General features: G+C 41.8%; 1 protein-coding gene across 5 annotated transcripts in view; it reads left to right on the forward strand.

The window, feature by feature from the left end:
* The first annotated feature begins 478 nt into the window (after positions 1-478).
* Positions 479-17704, forward strand: part of znf462 (zinc finger protein 462) — a 55341-nt gene continuing 38115 nt past the window's right edge. For 2 of the 5 annotated variants that reach the window (XM_084935378.1, XM_084935382.1), the window contains exon 1: positions 479-818. The gene's annotated coding sequence lies outside the window, so the exon portion shown is untranslated. The other 3 variants (XM_084935380.1, XM_084935381.1, XM_084935379.1) reach the window with 3 other exon arrangements.

Here is a 17704-nt window from a genome sequence, read left to right on the forward strand (position 1 = left end):
GACAGAAAACTGCATCTCATCAGCCATTTACCTATTTTTTTTTCTGACTATCAATCAAGTAAGCACAAAATATATATTAAAAAATATTAAATCTAATATACATATATAGAATTATATATAATTAATTGTTTAATTTAATTTAAATAGAATACTTTGAATTCTTGATTTTTTATTATTTGGATGAAAACAATAAACCTTGTTTGTCAGTCTCTGGGAGAGATTTTTTTATATTCTATATTTTATATATATTGGGATGTGTAAAAATATATAGTTTAAATTATATTTATCTTTTAATATCGGGGTGTGTATAGTGAATCTGTGTATCTATGTGTCTATCTGTGTGTTTGGTTGACTTGGGAAGCAGCATCACCACCAAAGTGAACTGCAGATAACCTCATGACGTTGCAGACATGGTATGCAACCCTATATAAAATTGACGGTGGCCGCATGTATCTGGTGGTGGTCTGCGCCGCTTGATAAGGCTTTGCAGACTATCTGACTTCAGTCTAGATGAAGGATGAGCTTCTCAGGCACAGACGTTGTCCATCCTGCTGATGCTCCCTCGTCTCATCGTAAACTCTTGTGCACCCTCTGGTGCTTGCTAGTCTCCCAAACTTCTTTGTGTAGCCTGCTTTGCAGATTGTCTTCCTTGTCTGTGTGGTTGCTCATTATTCAGAGACAGACGGATCTCAGGTCATCTGCAGCTGCAGCAAAGGAGAAGCAGGAAAGATGGCGATCATCCACTAGACCGACCGAGCGCACGCATGAAATACGGAGGACAACTTTTGGGAGGATCGCTTGAGGAGAAGATTGTACCAGTGAGTTTTTTGTGTGTGTGCTCTTGCTCTATATTTCCAGTTTCGTCAAGATTTCGGCTGAGCTTTCAAGGTCTGCGAGAACGTCGGTATGGTAGATCATGGGATATAATTTGGAGAGCGCCTCGTGAATGACCTGGAAAGAGCTGATCTCCCCTCGTTTCTCCCCCTTTTTTTTGTAGTCGAGGTCCATGCTACCACTGAGAAGGAAGTCGGGGCGAGATTTTCTCCTCTCTCTCTCTTTTTTAATCGGGTGGTCGCTCTTGCTGGCACCCGTGCAGCCAAAGTCAAGTGGGTCTTCTCGCTTCCCAGTTAATATCCTAACCAGCCTAGCGCTTCCTCGCTATGTCGCCTTTCGGTTTGTTGTCAAAGTGACACAAGGAAATGGACGCGGCGGTGTAAAGAGGCTCGCCTGCGTGTTTCGGCAGCACCGGAGCGCCAGTGTTTTGTTATTCTGACATGTCTGGTCAGGGGAATTATTGGCCCCGGCTGTGCACCCCCCCCCCCTTCGGCCGTGCGTGTTGTTGCGCGTTAGCTTCATGGAGAAGCCATTGCACGGATTGCTCTCCTTTACCAACCAGCCTCCATTAGCGACACAGTGGAGCTGGCATAGCCGCTGGTCCAGTCTCACACACACACACCATGAAAAGCCATGTCCACTGTGTGGAGGCTATATGCGCTCTCCACCTCCCCTTGCTTCTCTCAATTTTTAAAAAGGAAACCTTAACGTGGTGGCGATTTTTGAGTCCACAGTGCTGGAGCTACTACACGTCTTGCTGGTCGTGAAATCAATTTAAAAGCGCAGTGTGGCTTCTTCTTCTGCTCTTTCTTTTTAGATGTTTTTTTTTTTTTTATTCAAACGGGTTTTTTTGGTCCTTCTTTTGCTTTTCTCCTTGGGTGCTTCTTGCTACACTGTTAACCCGCATGTGCCCTTGCACTGTTTTGGATGTCTATTTGCTGTCACTGGTCTCAAGTCAGGTATGTCACACTAGTGAGGGCTTCACCATAAAATGGAGGAAGGCAGATGAGTATCCAAGGAGAGCCCTGGAGTCAGATAGGCAGGATCTCCCCCCCACCTCCCCCCCTCACGCCAGAACAAAGGTTGTGTTTAGAAAAAGAAAGAAAGAGAGAGAAGGGGGGGGTAAAAAAAAAGAAAAGCTCGGCCACATCCTCTTCTTCCTCCTCTTCTGCTTCGTTTTCAGCTCGGAAGTTTTAGTCTAAGAGGAAGCAGAAGAACTCTAAAAAGTGAGGTTAGATCCTCCAGTGTGTGTGTTTGTGTGTGGGGGGGGGCCTTTCGAGGTTAACTTCTTTATTTTTAACCCCCGGCTTGCTTGTTTAACTCATCTTGATTTGAAAAACTTGCTTTTCAAATATTTCTTTATTTTTGCTAGAGATGTACTGCTGAGGCTTCTGGAAAGTGTGCGCTTGTGATTGGCTGGGGGGGCACATGGATGAGACAGGAATCCTAAGGCTCAATAATGCAGTGTTTTGACCATGCAAGTAGTTAATGTTCAACAAAAAGTGGTGTCAACACACACACACACACACACACACTCTCGCTCTCTTCTCTCTCTCCTGGTTGAGTGTGTGAGGGTGAAGTAATGACTGTCGCAAACAGTTTCTTAAAGGAAGTTCTCAAGATGATTCTTTTTTTTTCTTTTTCTTTCTTTTTACTCCGTGCTCTGGTCAGACGAGGGCTCAGATACTGTCATGAATGTGCTTTACATTTTGCTCCCTTATGGCTTCCCCATAATTTGCAAAGGAAGCAGGAGCCTCCACTGTGCACGTTACTGCAAGGCTCTACAGACTTATTTGGGACTTATTTTGAGATTCTGGGTCCTTTTGGAAAACTTATGTTAGACTTGCGATTGAGGTTGTTGGTCATTTATTAACAGCCTCTCGGTTGCAATGCGCTCCGCGTTCGCTCTGCAAGCCTTGGGTGACTTTTCACACATTATATCCAAAAGGTGTCTGTTGACCAGCCTGGCAGGAGAGTGTGGGGGGGGGGCTTGAAAGCTGTAGTGTGTTTGTCTGTGTGTGGGTAGACGTTCTGTGTGTGTGTGTGTGTGTGACAGAGAAAGAGAGAGAGGGAGTGTGTGAGGTTGTGCTACGCTCTGCAGTTCCCCTGGCCACTGTGTGAAATCTTGCTGACAAGGAGACTGTGAGCTTGACACACTGTGCTGCGACAATGCCGAGGCTGAGAGGAGCAATCAAAATGGTGGCGAGGCTCCTTCTCCCCGGCGTGGCAGGGCAAACAGGTTCTCGAGGAGGAGCCAATAGAGGACAGAGACGGGCAGGAATCTGCTGCGGCGACACATTTGCCTCGCTGCAATGCAATGGATGCAGTCAGGTGGATGGTGGATGTTCTGCAGAAACAAGCCCCCGTGATCGCAGTGTTTTGTTCCTGCTCGGAGTGTGCTTCTCTTTGCACTTGCAGTTCCTGTAATAACTTTCACAAGTCTCCAGCACATTTGTGGCCTATTCGTACTACGCTGGCAGGTGACCTATAGTCATATACCAAAGCCCCCTGGACTCTGTGAGGGCCCCTGAAGTTCCCTGTAGGAATTTCTTTGTTATAATTCGGCAAATGACACTCATGTGTGGCAGTAACATATATATATGTGCCACACATATGAATTAAAAACTGAACAACGCAGGGTCCTTAAAGTGGCTCCTGTATTTTTACATAGCCTGGAAGGCCACTATCTGTAACGCCAATCTCTAAAATCAATCTCTCCTTGGGAAATATGTATTTTGTAAGTGGAAACTAGTGTGCTGGTAAACAAAATAGGCTTGGAATTTAGACTGTAAATAAGAGGAAACATCTTGTGCCCCTTTCCTGCTTGTATTTCTGAGACTAAACTAAGAATTTCACAGAGCCAGAATGCTCTACTCAAATTTGATCCTGGACTTTTCCGCTGCTCTGTTTAGTGTTTCACTCTTCTGCTCGCTTCGTGTCTACAAAAGCATTTCTCTGCTGGTGTAATCATCACCAGTGACGTACAGAAAACCTTGGGGCAGGGCTGTGTGGGAGCACATGTGTTGGGTCTTTGAGCTGCATGTTTCTGAATGATCTTCTAAGATTTAACTGAAGTCATGTGATGACACGAGCAGATGTGCACCATCATGTTGGACTGAAAGGCTATCGCTGAATGTCCCAATGCGCATTCCCTTCTTCCTGTTGTCTCACTCTTCCTGTTTTATTCTGAAAGTCCCGACCAAACGCCGTGACACCGTGACCTCCACTGTGCCCTCCACTGCTCGATTACTGTTTGTTCTAAAGAGACTACACCTCCAGGACCTGTAGTAATTCCAGCAAATGTTGCCTTAATTTGCATTAAGTTTGAAGTGGAGAATGGCAGTTGGGCAGTGCTGTTGTTTGTTTAGTAATAAATGGTCTGAAAAGCAGATCAAGATCATCTCTGATCAGGTCCCCCTCTCACTTGTGATGTGGTGCAGCAGACAGTAGTGTTTTGGGTTTTATTTTATTTTTTTTGATGGACCACTTTCTGTCTGACTGAATATTTGCATGTAACGCACACTCGTATCAAACTGTTTGAATTTTAGCGCGGCATAGAAAGGAAATTTTAATACTCAGTGTTACCATAGCTCAGCTTTAAGGTGGCGGGGGGAGGAATTACATAACTGGATTTGTTTGCAAGGTATTTCAGGATTATGTTAGAAAAGCTTGACAGAGAGGACAGAGGATCAAACGAGAGACTTCTGTGATGGTTTGAATGCTCGGAGGAAGTGGTCATGAAGCTCATCACCCCCCTCTACACACACAAACACACATGCATGCATACAGCTGCTCTCTCTCTCTGTCCTTCCCTCCCCTCCCTCCATCTCTCACTCACTCACTCACACTGGGTGATGCACGTCTCCATTCTTCTCTACCTGGGGCACTGAAGAAGGCTAAGGAGACGCACAAAAGCAAATTGAAATGCTCCAGTGAGTGCTTTCTTGACGTGATGCATGGCTCACAAGATGCAAGTGTAGCAGCAGGGCCAGGTTGCAAGTGTAGATCCAAAACACCACAGTCATCACAGCACAGCAGCAAGGGGGGAAAAAACCCTCACTATTTTCTCCTGACCTTCCTGCCTTCATAAGTAGCCACCACACACATGCATGCTCTTACAATATGCCCAAACCTGCTCTGCCCATCTGAATAATTTAATGCTGTTTAACTGTAGCGGGTATATTTGAAGAACTAAAAGGCAATATCATGTCAGGGTTTAAGTGGAACAAGGAAGTAGCTTCTTAGAGGTGTCATTCCAGTTTCTGTTGTCAGTTGCGACGTTATACTGCTGCAAAACTGGTTCCTCCTCTCTGCTTTCCATCAGAACATCAACAGTTCAACTGTGTCCCGAGGAAGAGAAAAAAAATGCTTGTGAAGCTTGCAGTTGTGCCCTACCTTTATCTAGATCTGCTGATCTTTTCAGCGTGCATATTTTAGGCGTGCGAGGGACTCGTTTTGTTGAAATTCAAGGTCTAAAGTGGCCGTGCTGAAGAGACAGCTCGTCTGGTGGGATAAATTAAGCAGTCTACACGGCGTCCTCAGGTTTCCAGCCTAAATTCAGGATTTGTGCTGTTCTCTGCTAAGACACAGTGAACCAGCTCTGTCAGTCTCGAGCTGCCTGTGGTGGGGAGGAAGAAAAAAAAAAAAAAGGAGAAAAAAATTCTTTGGAGACGCCCGTTCCTTGGGCAGTGTGGTGCCACCAGACAAGGCCTTCATTGAGCAGAAACAGGAGTGGTCTTGTAGATGGGATCCACAGTGGCTCAGCCTCCGAAGCAACAGAACTGTCCAAGGACGATTAAATATTTAAGAGCTTGGAAAGGAGGTCTCAGTGGTAAGTTAATATTGATGGGTCTCATCTTTCCCTTCTCAAACTTGTTGAGTTGACTCAAGAGGTTGGTTTAGCAGGTCTGGAGAGGAACCTACCTTCTTTTCTTCTTAAAAAACTTTGAACCTTCACAGAGTTTGTTTGCAGTGTTTCCTGCAGCTGACTTTTGAATTTTTCTGACACCCCCCCCCCTTTTTTTTTCAGCTTCTTCCTGTGTCCTCTCATGGTCACTGTGAAACACTCCATCCTGGCTAGCTTGTAACCTCACCCAGTCCTTGTAACTGTAGTAACTGCCATGTCAGGCTTACAAGGAAGTCAGCATTGCAAGCTTTTCTGGCATTTGTCCACTGAGCACTACTTACAAGAAACCCTTCAGTGCATCTTGCAGTCTTTTCATGTAATCCTTCCCCCCCCCCCCCTTTCCTTACTTTTTTGTGAATTGGGCGAATAGCATACAACCAAAAGGCATTTTGATGTGTAAAATGGAAAAACAGGAGTAAAATTCCTGTTGCCTCCAGCTGAGGGTAATTTTCCTGACAGTAAGAAGGCATTTCAGTTATACTAAACATTTCCCTCGATTGTAAAGTTTGGTACCTCAAGAGCAAAACTTCGGGGTCATTTATGGACAATTTTTGTGAGATGATGCCGATTTATCTGAGACAGCAGTGGATTGATTTACGTCAGGAAATGGTTTCCTAGGAGAGATGGGCTTCAAGGCTGCACGGAATGCAAGGTTTCCTGGACCTAATTGTCCTTGTGGAAAAACACTTCCTGGTTTCTCTCCAAGATCTGTCCTTCACTTGCCCCACTCTTGTTTGTTTAGCCCATGAACCCTTATGTTTCACTTTGGAGCGTTCTGACTCAAGCATGTCTTCAGGCTCATGTGTCTGACTTATGTGTTGTGTGCAGAACAACTTTTTTTTTTTTTTTTGCTCTAGCCTACTTGTGTACACATCTTTTGCAGGATTTTTTTTCTCTTTTAAGCTCAAGGGAAGAAACCTCTCGAGAAAACCAAATATATCTACTTATTCCCATATAAAATTGTAAAAATAATCATGCCTGAGGCTATTAATTAAATTGTGCACTTAATCATTTTTGGATGGAATATTTAATCGTGTTGCTGAGGGTTGCCCCAAGTTTTCCTCTCTTATGCTTTTCAGTGTAGAAAAGAAGCTCTAACCTCTTTCATGGAAATCTTGATTAGACCACGTTAGGTCGCCTATATAAGTATGATGTCGCTCGCAGAAGGTTCAGGACGCGACATCGCCTCTGAAGTGTACTCGACCGGGCGGTCGAAGGAGCCGCGTTTTAGATGCACGACAATCAGATCTGGGCTCTTGTCTTCACCCTCCGAAGAACAGCAAAAGGCAGGTTCGCAGGAGGCCATCTTTGCAGTTCATAAAACCACACTTTTCACTTCTGCTTTTCTCGCTGACTGCAATGACAGCGTGCAGAGGAACCGACAGGAGGAGAAGCAGCTTGCTCAGGTCTGCGCTCTTAAAGTTAAACACTTCCATCTGTGTAACAAGATAGCAGAGCAAGCAGAGGCAGCTCCACTCAGCTGAGCAGGACAGTCAAAGACCTTGAGGAGCACAAAATGGTGGATGGCCATACCACTGATTCTCCAGCGTGATTGGCTGCGTGTCTCCTTGGCCACTGTGGGGCTGGCTGTGTGAAATGGAGTCCTCTGTGCTGAGCGTTGGCCCAGCCTCAGCTCTGATGCAGAAGATAATTCTGTCAGCCTCGAGAGAGAGAGACGAGAGAGCAGCCAAGTGAGGTGACTATACTAAAAGAAGGCAGAGGACTCGAGCCATGTTTGTGTCTGCTTGCTTCTGTTTCTTATCTTCTAATCTGCTGTCCTACTTGATCTCCCGGGTTCTGATTTCTATTAATAGCTATTTAAAAATATATATTTTGGTGCTTTTTAGCTTTAAACAGACCTGTAACAGGTTAGGAAGGAATCAGTTGGGATTTATGTTTTGGCTTCGTTTGTAGGAATGAAGAAAGTGGCTGTGTAAGAGTGTTCGGTATCTCGGTATCTAACCTTCACACCCAGCAGGCTCAAGCTGAGGGATTTACCAGACCCTTGTTTTGCTGCTTTCAGCCTTGAAGGTCACATAAATATCTCTCAGGCTCGTGATTAAAACGCAAATTCACGAGATTTAAAAGAGTGTCAGCGCTGCATATTAAGTGGACTTGTATTTTTTTTTCTTATTGGTTAGTTTTCACCATGACAACCTGAAGACGGCAGCCGCACAGCAGATAACCATTAATGCTTGTCCCTTCCTAATCTGCTTGGTCATTATCATCTGTGCAAAAAAAAGGACCAAATGTTACTACTGAGTGCTCTGCAGTCGTCCTCCTGTTCAGAAGGAACAATCTGAGCCCTTTGCTAAGCACAAAGGTTACCCTTGGTGCAAGGTTACTTGTACCATGATGGCCAGCGTCGTCTTCTTCTTCTTCTTCTTCTTCTTCTGCTTTTTTTTTTTTTTTTTTTTTGGTTCCAATGCAGCTTTAGAGAGACATGGATTTGGCAAGTTGGATGTCTTTTGCTTGACAAAGGGAATGTCTTGCTTTGCAAAGTAAGTCTATATAGAGGTCAGCAAGTACACTGATGTTAAATAGAAAAGGCCCAGTGACTGGTGATGGGTGATGTCAGGTAACGTGTCAGAGAGACAGGCTGATCCAGGCGCTGTCTGACCTTATATTATTAATGACTGTGACATAAACTAGAAAGTAAAAAACAGGAAGAAGAAAAAGTACGCTTGATATTTTTTTTTATTCTTATTATTGAGGTCTGCATTTGAAACTGTTTTCGTGGTTCAGTTTATGTTTACTTGTTCTTGGTCAAGATTTTTGCTATAAATGTGCATGTGTTTTGTTTTTTTTTCTTTTTTGTTTGTTTTTTCCTTCTAGTTTTTTTTGAAAGAGAAAGTTGTCACATTTTTCTGGGCTCATCACAGCATTCCAACTAGGTGCCGTGTTAAAAGAATTTCAACTTTCCTCTTTTTGATGTGAGGATTTGCTTGAAGGCTTCAGTCACTCAAATACTTTGAGGTCCAGAGATCAAAATCTCTGGACTGGGGGGACGTTGCTGACTTTTATTACAAAGGTGGCGTGTCTTCCTTTTGTTTAATGTCTTGACCGTGTGGCGAGTTGGGACCAGATGTTGTATTCTTGCGTTTCTTCTTTCAGCACGATTTCAATATAAATGTGCAGGCCAGTATTAATAATTGTATAAAAAAAAACAAAAAACTTGTTCCTCCAGTGTTATTGTTCAGAGTTGGTGCATTATAAGTGATACGGTTCCGCTTGCAAAAACGTTAACTAACTTGCGGTTTAGAAGTAAAACTCACAGAGGGAAAATGTGAAGAAGCCACTGAATAACATCACAATTCGGGCTTTTGCAGTTTTTAACGTTGTTTGCTCTTCTTTAGTTACACAGATATCATGCTGTATTGTGATACTATTGTAACTGCGTGCAGTGTATTGCAATAGCAATCAGTTTGAAGAGCAGTAACAATTTTCTAAACCTTTATCAACTGACACTAGAAAAACATATCTTTGTGCTTCATTTGGTTTCTCTTTAGTCATCTTAACGGTATGGCGGTTAGCCTACATGATCTTCTCAGTTACCCAGAATCCTTAAGGGTTGCCTGATCCTGCTGCGATGAGTTGTTTCTCTTTTACGTCCTTTGAATGTGACACTCGTGAAGGTCAGGCTGCGGCAGATCAGCAAAGCTTGCTGGATTGCAGCGTCTGAAAGGCTCTGCACCTGCATTTAGCAGTCTCTCTGAGACAAACCAGGATTACTGAGCTGGATGTTCACAAAAATCTTCACTGCTTTTCATTCATTCTGCTCAATTGCAGTTAAAGTTTAGACACAAATGACTGCTGTTTGTCTATGCAAAAATGGGCTACTTCTGCTTTGTCTGCTGTTTTTGAGACTTGTGCTTATGTACGGTCCAGTGTTGCTTATGTTCATTCTGATTAGAAAAAAGTAAAAGCTGATTTTCCAACCTCAAAATAGTGCAGTTAATAAGCACAAAGAGCCTGCATGCTAAAAAATAACGTTTCAGATGGGGGGGAAAAGGTAAAAAATTAGATGAAGGTTTTCTCTGAAACACAGCATAGATAGATGTCATGGAAGGAATTCTAGAACCATGAGGACCACATGTAGATCAGGTCATCTTCCTATGATGGACAATTATAAAGAGGAAGCTCAAAAGGAAAAACTACCAAGAGGCCAGCAGCAAGCTAAAAATATCTGAAGGACTATATAGCAGAGTCTGTCCACGACATGCAGTTAGCAAGAGATTCATGTGTTCTGCACACTTCTGAACTCTCTGCGGGGCAGCGGCATGAAGATTTCTCTTCTCCAAAAGGCACATTTTAATGTTGCAAGCATGTGGTTAATTCCCATGACAGGAAATGGAACTTGTGGTCCGATGAAATCAAGGTTGAATGTTTTGATCTTACTTGCCAAATATGGAGGAGTGGTACGTTTCAGAATGCAGGTCAAAACCTTTATACAGCTGTTTTGTAGATGGAAGAGAGAATAAATTCACAAGGTTTTGAGAGAAAATGTAAATAGAAATATTTATCATGACTCTGACTGAAAATATTCCCGGGGTCTTTGGAAAAAACGGACTTTAGGAAGGCAGGAGAATCTCAGTCTTATGTTGGCGGACATTACGTGATATTAGTCATTATCAGCTGCCGGTCAAATCAAACCAAGTAAGGCTGAAGAATGTCTTTGGTCAGAGAGATGCTGTTTAGCTGGTTATGGTTGACCTATTTTTTTTTTTTTTTGAATGCCATATGCCTCCTGAAACAGATCTCTTCTCAGATTTTACGCCCAGCGTTTTTATCAGCCACAATGGTGATTATGGTATTGTTTTCAGGCTTTGGTGTTTAGGGCTCCGTTGCAAAATGTAGCCCAAAAGAGCCAGAACTAGTAGAAAAGCCACTCCTGGGTACTTTGGCATGTGTTTATAGGTCTGTGTGCCTGACGACAGATTTTGTCAGCATGATGGCAACATGTACAGGTGGGTAGCTGAGGTCAGTATTATAGCCGTGTTTAAAGATGGGTGTGGTCTGAAAACACATTGACTTTGTGACTTCTCCTTTAGTTATTAGTCAGATAGCTGATTATATCTCATGACAATGTGGAGGATTTCTGGTGTTCTGGAAGATGTTTGTGACTTTTAGACTCTGCAGAGTTGGCTGATTCATTTGAAACATGATAGAAATGCTATGACTATTATGGTGGTTTTTTTTTTTTTTTCTTTTTTTGTTTTTTCCTAAACTGAGTAATAATGCTAGTCAAACTGCGCTGTTATTTAAAAAACACTGTCCTCTTAGAACCAAAACTAAAACTGAACAGAAATGTGACAGAGAATATTTAAGTTCAAATATATGCTAATGCTCGACAGGCAGAGCATTGCGTGGTGGCATTGCTGATGTATTTTCAGCCCTTTTTCTGTTGCCTTTCATGCCCTTCCCCATCCCTTTCATTCAATTCCAGCAGATGTCTGATGAATGTTATGACAAAATGTTCATACTGAACATTATTGATTCCTCACATCTTCTCTGAAAAGGCCTGGTTCATTGATCGGCCAGGTGGGATCGATGTTTCATCTCGACACATTCAGACTTCCTCAAATGAGTAGGATCATGTGATCACGTCATTTAAGGAAGCTCTGTGCTCTGATCACAGACACAGAAGAATGAGGTCAGTGTCCAACTAACTGCTCTTATCGCACAAGCTGTTGTAACGAGACAGATATGCTCATCAGTAATATAGTAGCAAGATAAATATCTGTCAGATTCAGGTTGCTTAAACCTATCAATGTCATTGTTTTAATTATCAACACTGCCAAAGTAGCAGGAGCACCAATTTGAGTATAATATATTTCTATTCAAGAACTCCAGACTGTGAAATCAGTCGGGACATCTGAGCAAGTCCCAAATATATCCTGCAGCTCCCCAAATATACAGCCAGAGCATAAACGAGCTATCTTCTGCAACAAGAAGAACAAGGAGTTCTGCAACAGACGGTAGTGCACACTTACCTCATTCCACCCCACCCCCACCTCACTCCAGAGTCCAGACCTCAACAACATTGAGTAAGCCTGGGATTACATAAAGAGGCTGAAGCAGTCTAAATTCACAGGAAGACTGCTGAAGTTCCTGAAGTTGCTCAGGGCATTCTACAAACCAGAAAGAAAGTATGCTTAAACACTGGTACTGTTTCAAAAGCAAACAGTGGTCATCCACCATAATGATTTGGTGCTAATATTATTTGGAAGCACTTTTGTGTTACTTATTAGTGCCTTTTTTGTGCCCAAAGCTGTAAACTAGTAACAAATATGTTACAAAAGAGATTACTTCATTACTTCATCTATTACATCTCTTCCAACTTTGGATTGGTGCAGCTGTGCAAGTGCGGAGCGTTTGGTGTCTTTCAGAACCAGCTTTCACTTCATCAGTTTCTAAAACCAGTTACATGCTTGTTGGTACCTGTCAAACATTTGAACACATCCACTTATTGGGTCTATCCAGTCATTTAAACTGGTGCTGAATGTAGGAAAAAAACCTTCCATAGTTAATGATGAATTATTCCACCTTTGGACCAAACACTTTTTTGTGGTGCCACACTGGTGACAGATTTTGGGCACCAGTTTGTTTGTTTTTTGGTGGAAATCACATTGTTTGAACACTAACTACATTGGTGGGAAAGAGTTAGCTCTGAGGTTGCACTTTCACACAGTTACTTTTAGCTAAATACAATGGCAGTGTCCCGTGCTAAAATAAGGCCTGTTTCATGTTAACAGTCATGCCAGGTTTGAACTTATTACTGAAGTGAGAAATAGAAATTGCATTAAATACCAAACCAGTAGGTGAGACATTTGACTAAAAACAAATGCAATCACTCTGCATGATAAGTTGCCAAGAGTCCTCCAATGTGCACCATCAATGATGGCAACAGATTTAATAGAAACAATCATGTGGTTGTTGAAACACATTAGATTAAGTGCTGAACCAACAAGCACATCGCAACTTTAGGTGCAAGCAATCAGTAATCAATCCCACATTAGCGATGCACAGCCCCTACATGCAGGATCTCTACATTAGAGTTTTACTATGCAAAAGGAAACTACAGTGTTTTTCTGTCTTTCAGTATGTTAAATCTTCTGTGATTGGACTGAGAAGGTCAGTCAGGTTGGACAAGCCTTTCTGTTTTGAGCCAGTGTTGTTATCTGCTACACTGCCAACAGATAAAACTTCAACTGTGCGGCAACAAAACTCTAAGCTGCATGCAAATTTTTTTTCGTTCTTCAAACCCGACTTATATTTCTAGGTTGTATTTGAGGGCACCCTTCCAAAATGAACCAAGGCAACTTTCAACGCTCATGCAAAGTAATTCTTGATCCTTTTCAGGGGATTAACGCGCTGTGGTATATTCACACCCCATGGTTTTATTGTTTGCTGAGACCTTCAGGTGAAGCTACACCACGAAAAGTCTGAGACAAGTTGCTGCTGGAACTCTGCACATTATATTTTAGGATGTGATGCTGTGTAATCTTTCTGATTGTTTTGTGTGTGTGTGTGTGTGTGTGTGTGTGTGCAGTGCAGTAAATTTAGACGCATATGGGTGCATGTAAGCTGACAGTACAAATGTTAATTATGCTTCCTGGCTGCCCTTTGGCTGCTGTCTCAGGGCCTGTAGCATCCTGTGTTTGCTGACCCTAACAAATTAAATTAACTGATAAATGTGCGGCTTTATCACACTGTTAACACTGTTAACCTTTCTTTAAAATAACATTTTTACCTGCTATTATGATACGCTGTAAACATATCAGTGACATATCACCTTTTGAGTCGATACGATGAATGTTTAGCAAATCAGTTTTCGCTACTGCAATGCATTAATTTCAAAAATTTGGAAAAAATAAACTAAACCCCCCAAAATGCAGGATTTTTAAAACCGATAACGATATTTGATTATTAAGAAAATCCAGTATACGGGCCGCTGGTTGTCGTTTGTGGTGTTAATATCAACACTTGGTTGAAGGGCGTTTCTCTCATCTTTTATGTACTTTCAAAATTTTCATTTATCGCCCGTTATAAAAGCCAAAATTGAAATATCGTCTAAAAGCTAATATCGTACGATATATCAGCTCCATATTGATTGGGCCTCACAATAAAGTGTTTTATCTTAAAGAGTAACTTTTTTTCTAAATCCAACCGTTATACAACAAATCAATTTATTTTGAGCCATCTGAAAATTCTGAAATCCAATGATTGCTCTCTTTTAGCTCTTGTGTTGGTTCTTGCTACAATAGTTCAAGGACCATTTTTTCGCTCTGACGCCATGTGCGCACACATGGTAAAAGCAGCAATGGTTGTTAATAGTTGAGTAGGGAGCTGTGTTAAGGCGGAAAAGGTAGTCATCACAGAACAGGCCTTTTTTAACGGATACGTTTTAATGGGATTTGCTAAAGCCCTAACAAAAATACAAAAATAGTATGTTAAGATTTCCCACAGATGTGGAAGGAGTGAGTCAGTTGTCCTGACCATCTAGTCAGTGTCTGTGGTGGCTCTATATGCAACTGAGCAGTCTCAGTGCTAGTGGGAGCTTTGTGTTTTTCCAAAAACTGGGTTGCCGTTTGCTCTTTGTTATTTTGCCTTTACATTCAAACGCATGCAAGTTTAAGTGGAACTGTCATAATTTAAAAAGCTTAAATGCTGTCTGTAAAGTGCTTCCCATTAAACAATTAACTCAATTTTTTAATAAAAGGGAACTAGTCAATGTTGTCTATAGTTTAGTAGCTTCTAATCACCTCTGCCTAGTATGATGTTGGTCTATTAAGTGCTGCCACAATGTAATCAAACCCACATGGACTCTATAAGGCATTGAAGGTGCCCTGTTGTATCTGACAGTGAGAAATTAGCAGATCCTTTAAATCCTTTAAGTTGTAAGGAGCAGCTGAAGCAAGTCAGACTTGCTGTAACAAGTCTTCCAACACCATGGTACTGATTCATGATTTATCCCATTGTCCATCTGTATGTACCATGTCCGATTGGTAAGCAACAAGCCTGTTTGTTTAAAGGTGCTCCTGACAAAGTCTGTAGAGATTTAAAAAAAAAAAAAAAAAAAAAAAAAAATGTTCTCGGATGTTCGGTTCATTAAAGCTGTCCATTTCAGTTTTGCTCTTTTCAACATACATACGCCGGGTAACATGAGCTCTTAATATATTAATATATCCCCTACTTTGGTGTGCACATTGCTGAAAGATAACAACCATTATTTGTTTCACTTTTAGGCGATCTCTAGTCTACAAGGTTGTTAGAAAAAAGTGAGAAGGACCTTTTCCAGTTTCTTAAAAGCAAATTGTGACATTTTTAGATTGGTTGCATTGTTTTCAGGCAATATAATCTCAAATATGATGGAGCAAGTCAGCAAATCGTCACGGTATATACACTGGCATTTTTGCTTGAATTATTTAAATAAGCATCAAATATTTCCTTTCAGGAAGTTTCAGATGTGTTTTTTTTTTTTTTTTTAATTTAACTGTTTTCCACCACATTAGGCACCAAATCAAGTTTGTCCATTTTAATATGGTTCATCATCATCAAACTGCCAAGCTTCATTAAGTCACTACTCCTTTACATCAGCCGAGCTGGTTTTCCTGTTTGTTTCAAAACAGCTGGTAAATAATTTAACAATAAAAGACCAACGGGATCTAATACTCCGTCTAATGATTACAGTGCGTGAACAGGTGTAATATGACCACACACAAAAAATGAATCTGAGGCCTTACATTGTTAGTTTTCTGGTTTCAAAGTCTCACAGTATCAGGTAAAGAAAAGGTTTAACAGTTTGGTGCCAAAGTAAATATTTCCTGCTGCTGCTTGACTTGGCCCACACTTGCATCAGTTGATTTCACGAAGATAATTTGAGCCTTCACCTTTAAAGAGCGTCTTGCAATGTTAAGGAACTGTTAGGCAGGAAAGAGGTCTTCTAAATTTTTTAATGTGTATGTACTGAGATGAAAATGGAGACAAAATCCTTTTACTTTTTCCAAGTAAAATCATGAACCATACATTCATTCACAATGCCCTCATTCCTGTATAAACTTGAGTCATCCCAGAGGTGTTCCATGGGTTGAGATCAGGACTACGTCCACACATACACGGGTATTTTTGAAAAGGGAGATTTTCCGTTTTCGTTTTAAAAAATAATCACGTAAACGCAGAAATGAAGGAAAACGTTGCTAGGAACATGCCAAAGCAACAGGTGGCGAAATATTCCTAACCGTGTAGAAATGTTGGCCAATCAGAAGTCTAGAAGCCTCGGTGGGAAATAGTAAACAAAGATGGGGCATAGAAGCAGAACCGAGTCGTATGTGTGGAGGGACAGTAACTGTGTGTGTGTATATGTAAGCATTTAAACACTGCAGAGAGTACAATTAACAGTAACAGTATTGTAGAAATTCATTTCACCGAAACAATAACGTGGCGCACAGTGTGACGTCAAAAAAGGCGCACACCTTTGACGCTGTGTTTTCTCAGTTTTTCTCGTCCACACATAAACGCAAAAACTGAGTTTTCAAAAATATCCACCCTGGCCGGAGTTTTTAAAAATCTCCGTTTTCAGTGACCGAAAACGCCGTTTACGTGTGGACGAAAGGTGCAAACGCATAGAAAAATCTGCGTTTTCAAAAATACCCGGGTACATGTGGACGTAGCCCAGGACTCAGGCCAGTCAAGTTCTTCTACACCAAACTCATTCATGATTTTATGGACGCTGCTTTGTGCACTGGTGCGCAGTCACGTTGGAACAGGAAGGGGGCTCTTCCCAAACTGTTCCTACGATGTTGGAGGCATGACATTGTCTAAAATGTCTTGGTATGCTGAAGCATGAAGAGTTTCTTTCATTGGAACTAAAGGGACGAGCCCAACTTCTGAAAAACAACCCCACACCGTTAACCCCCCTGCTCCCCTCCACCAAACTCTACACTTGGCAAAGTGCAGTCAGACAAGTCGCGTTCTCATGGCAACTGCCAAACCCAGACTCTTCCATTTGGTTGCCAGATGGAGAAGAGTGATTCGTCACTCCAGAGAGCACATCTCCACTGCTCTAGAGTCCAGTGGCAGTGTGCTTTACACCACTGCATCCAACGCTTTGCATTGCACTTGGTGACGTAAGGCTTGGATGCAGCTGCTCAGCCATGGAAATTCATTCCATGAAGCTTTCTACACATGGAGATGATCTCAAGGCCACATGAAGTTTGGAGGTCTGTGGCAACCGACTCTGCAGGAAGTCAGCAACCTCTGCACACTCAACATCCCCTGATCCCTCTCTGTGCTTTTACATGGCCTATCACTTCATGTCTGACTTGCTGTCATTTCCCAGTCGCTTTCACTTTCACGACTGGGCTTGTTACACAGGTGGCATCCTATCACGGTACCAAGGTGGAATTCACTCCTGAGAGTGACCCATTCTTTCACTAATGTTTGAAGAAGCAGTCTGTATACATAAATGCTTGATTTTTATATTTTATCTGTGTCGATTTAGACATGTAAGTAGAAGTGCCCCATTCAGAAACAAATGTTGTAGTTCAATGTTTACTAAACTTAAAATATGTTCCATTAAAGATGAGTGGGAAAGCATGCAAAGGAGCAAGTGAAAAAAAATGCTTAAGGCATAATTCGATAATAAATGATGAACTGACCCATATTCATCCACTACTTGGAATTCTGTTAAATATCAAATCCTGTTATTTGTAGCCCATTATTGTTATTTAAACGGTGCCTGTCAGCAACATCTTTTAGAGCTGATAGGATTAACAGTTAAATTCATCAGACAAGCTTGAAAGCCTGAGGACACAATGGCGGTATCATTTAAAAAGTATTGCCTGAATTAAAACCAAGATGAAAAGTTACAGCTGCAGTTAAAATTTGCTTACATATTGTATGCCAGTCATAATTCTCCCAAGTGTCTGATCCATTTGTTCATTTGGCCTCACAGTGCTGCAG

Source organism: Perissodus microlepis, chromosome 7, assembly GCF_051167445.1.
Source record: "Perissodus microlepis isolate ML-2025 ecotype Zambia chromosome 7, ASM5116744v1, whole genome shotgun sequence".
Classification (NCBI taxonomy): Eukaryota; Metazoa; Chordata; class Actinopteri; order Cichliformes; family Cichlidae; genus Perissodus; species Perissodus microlepis.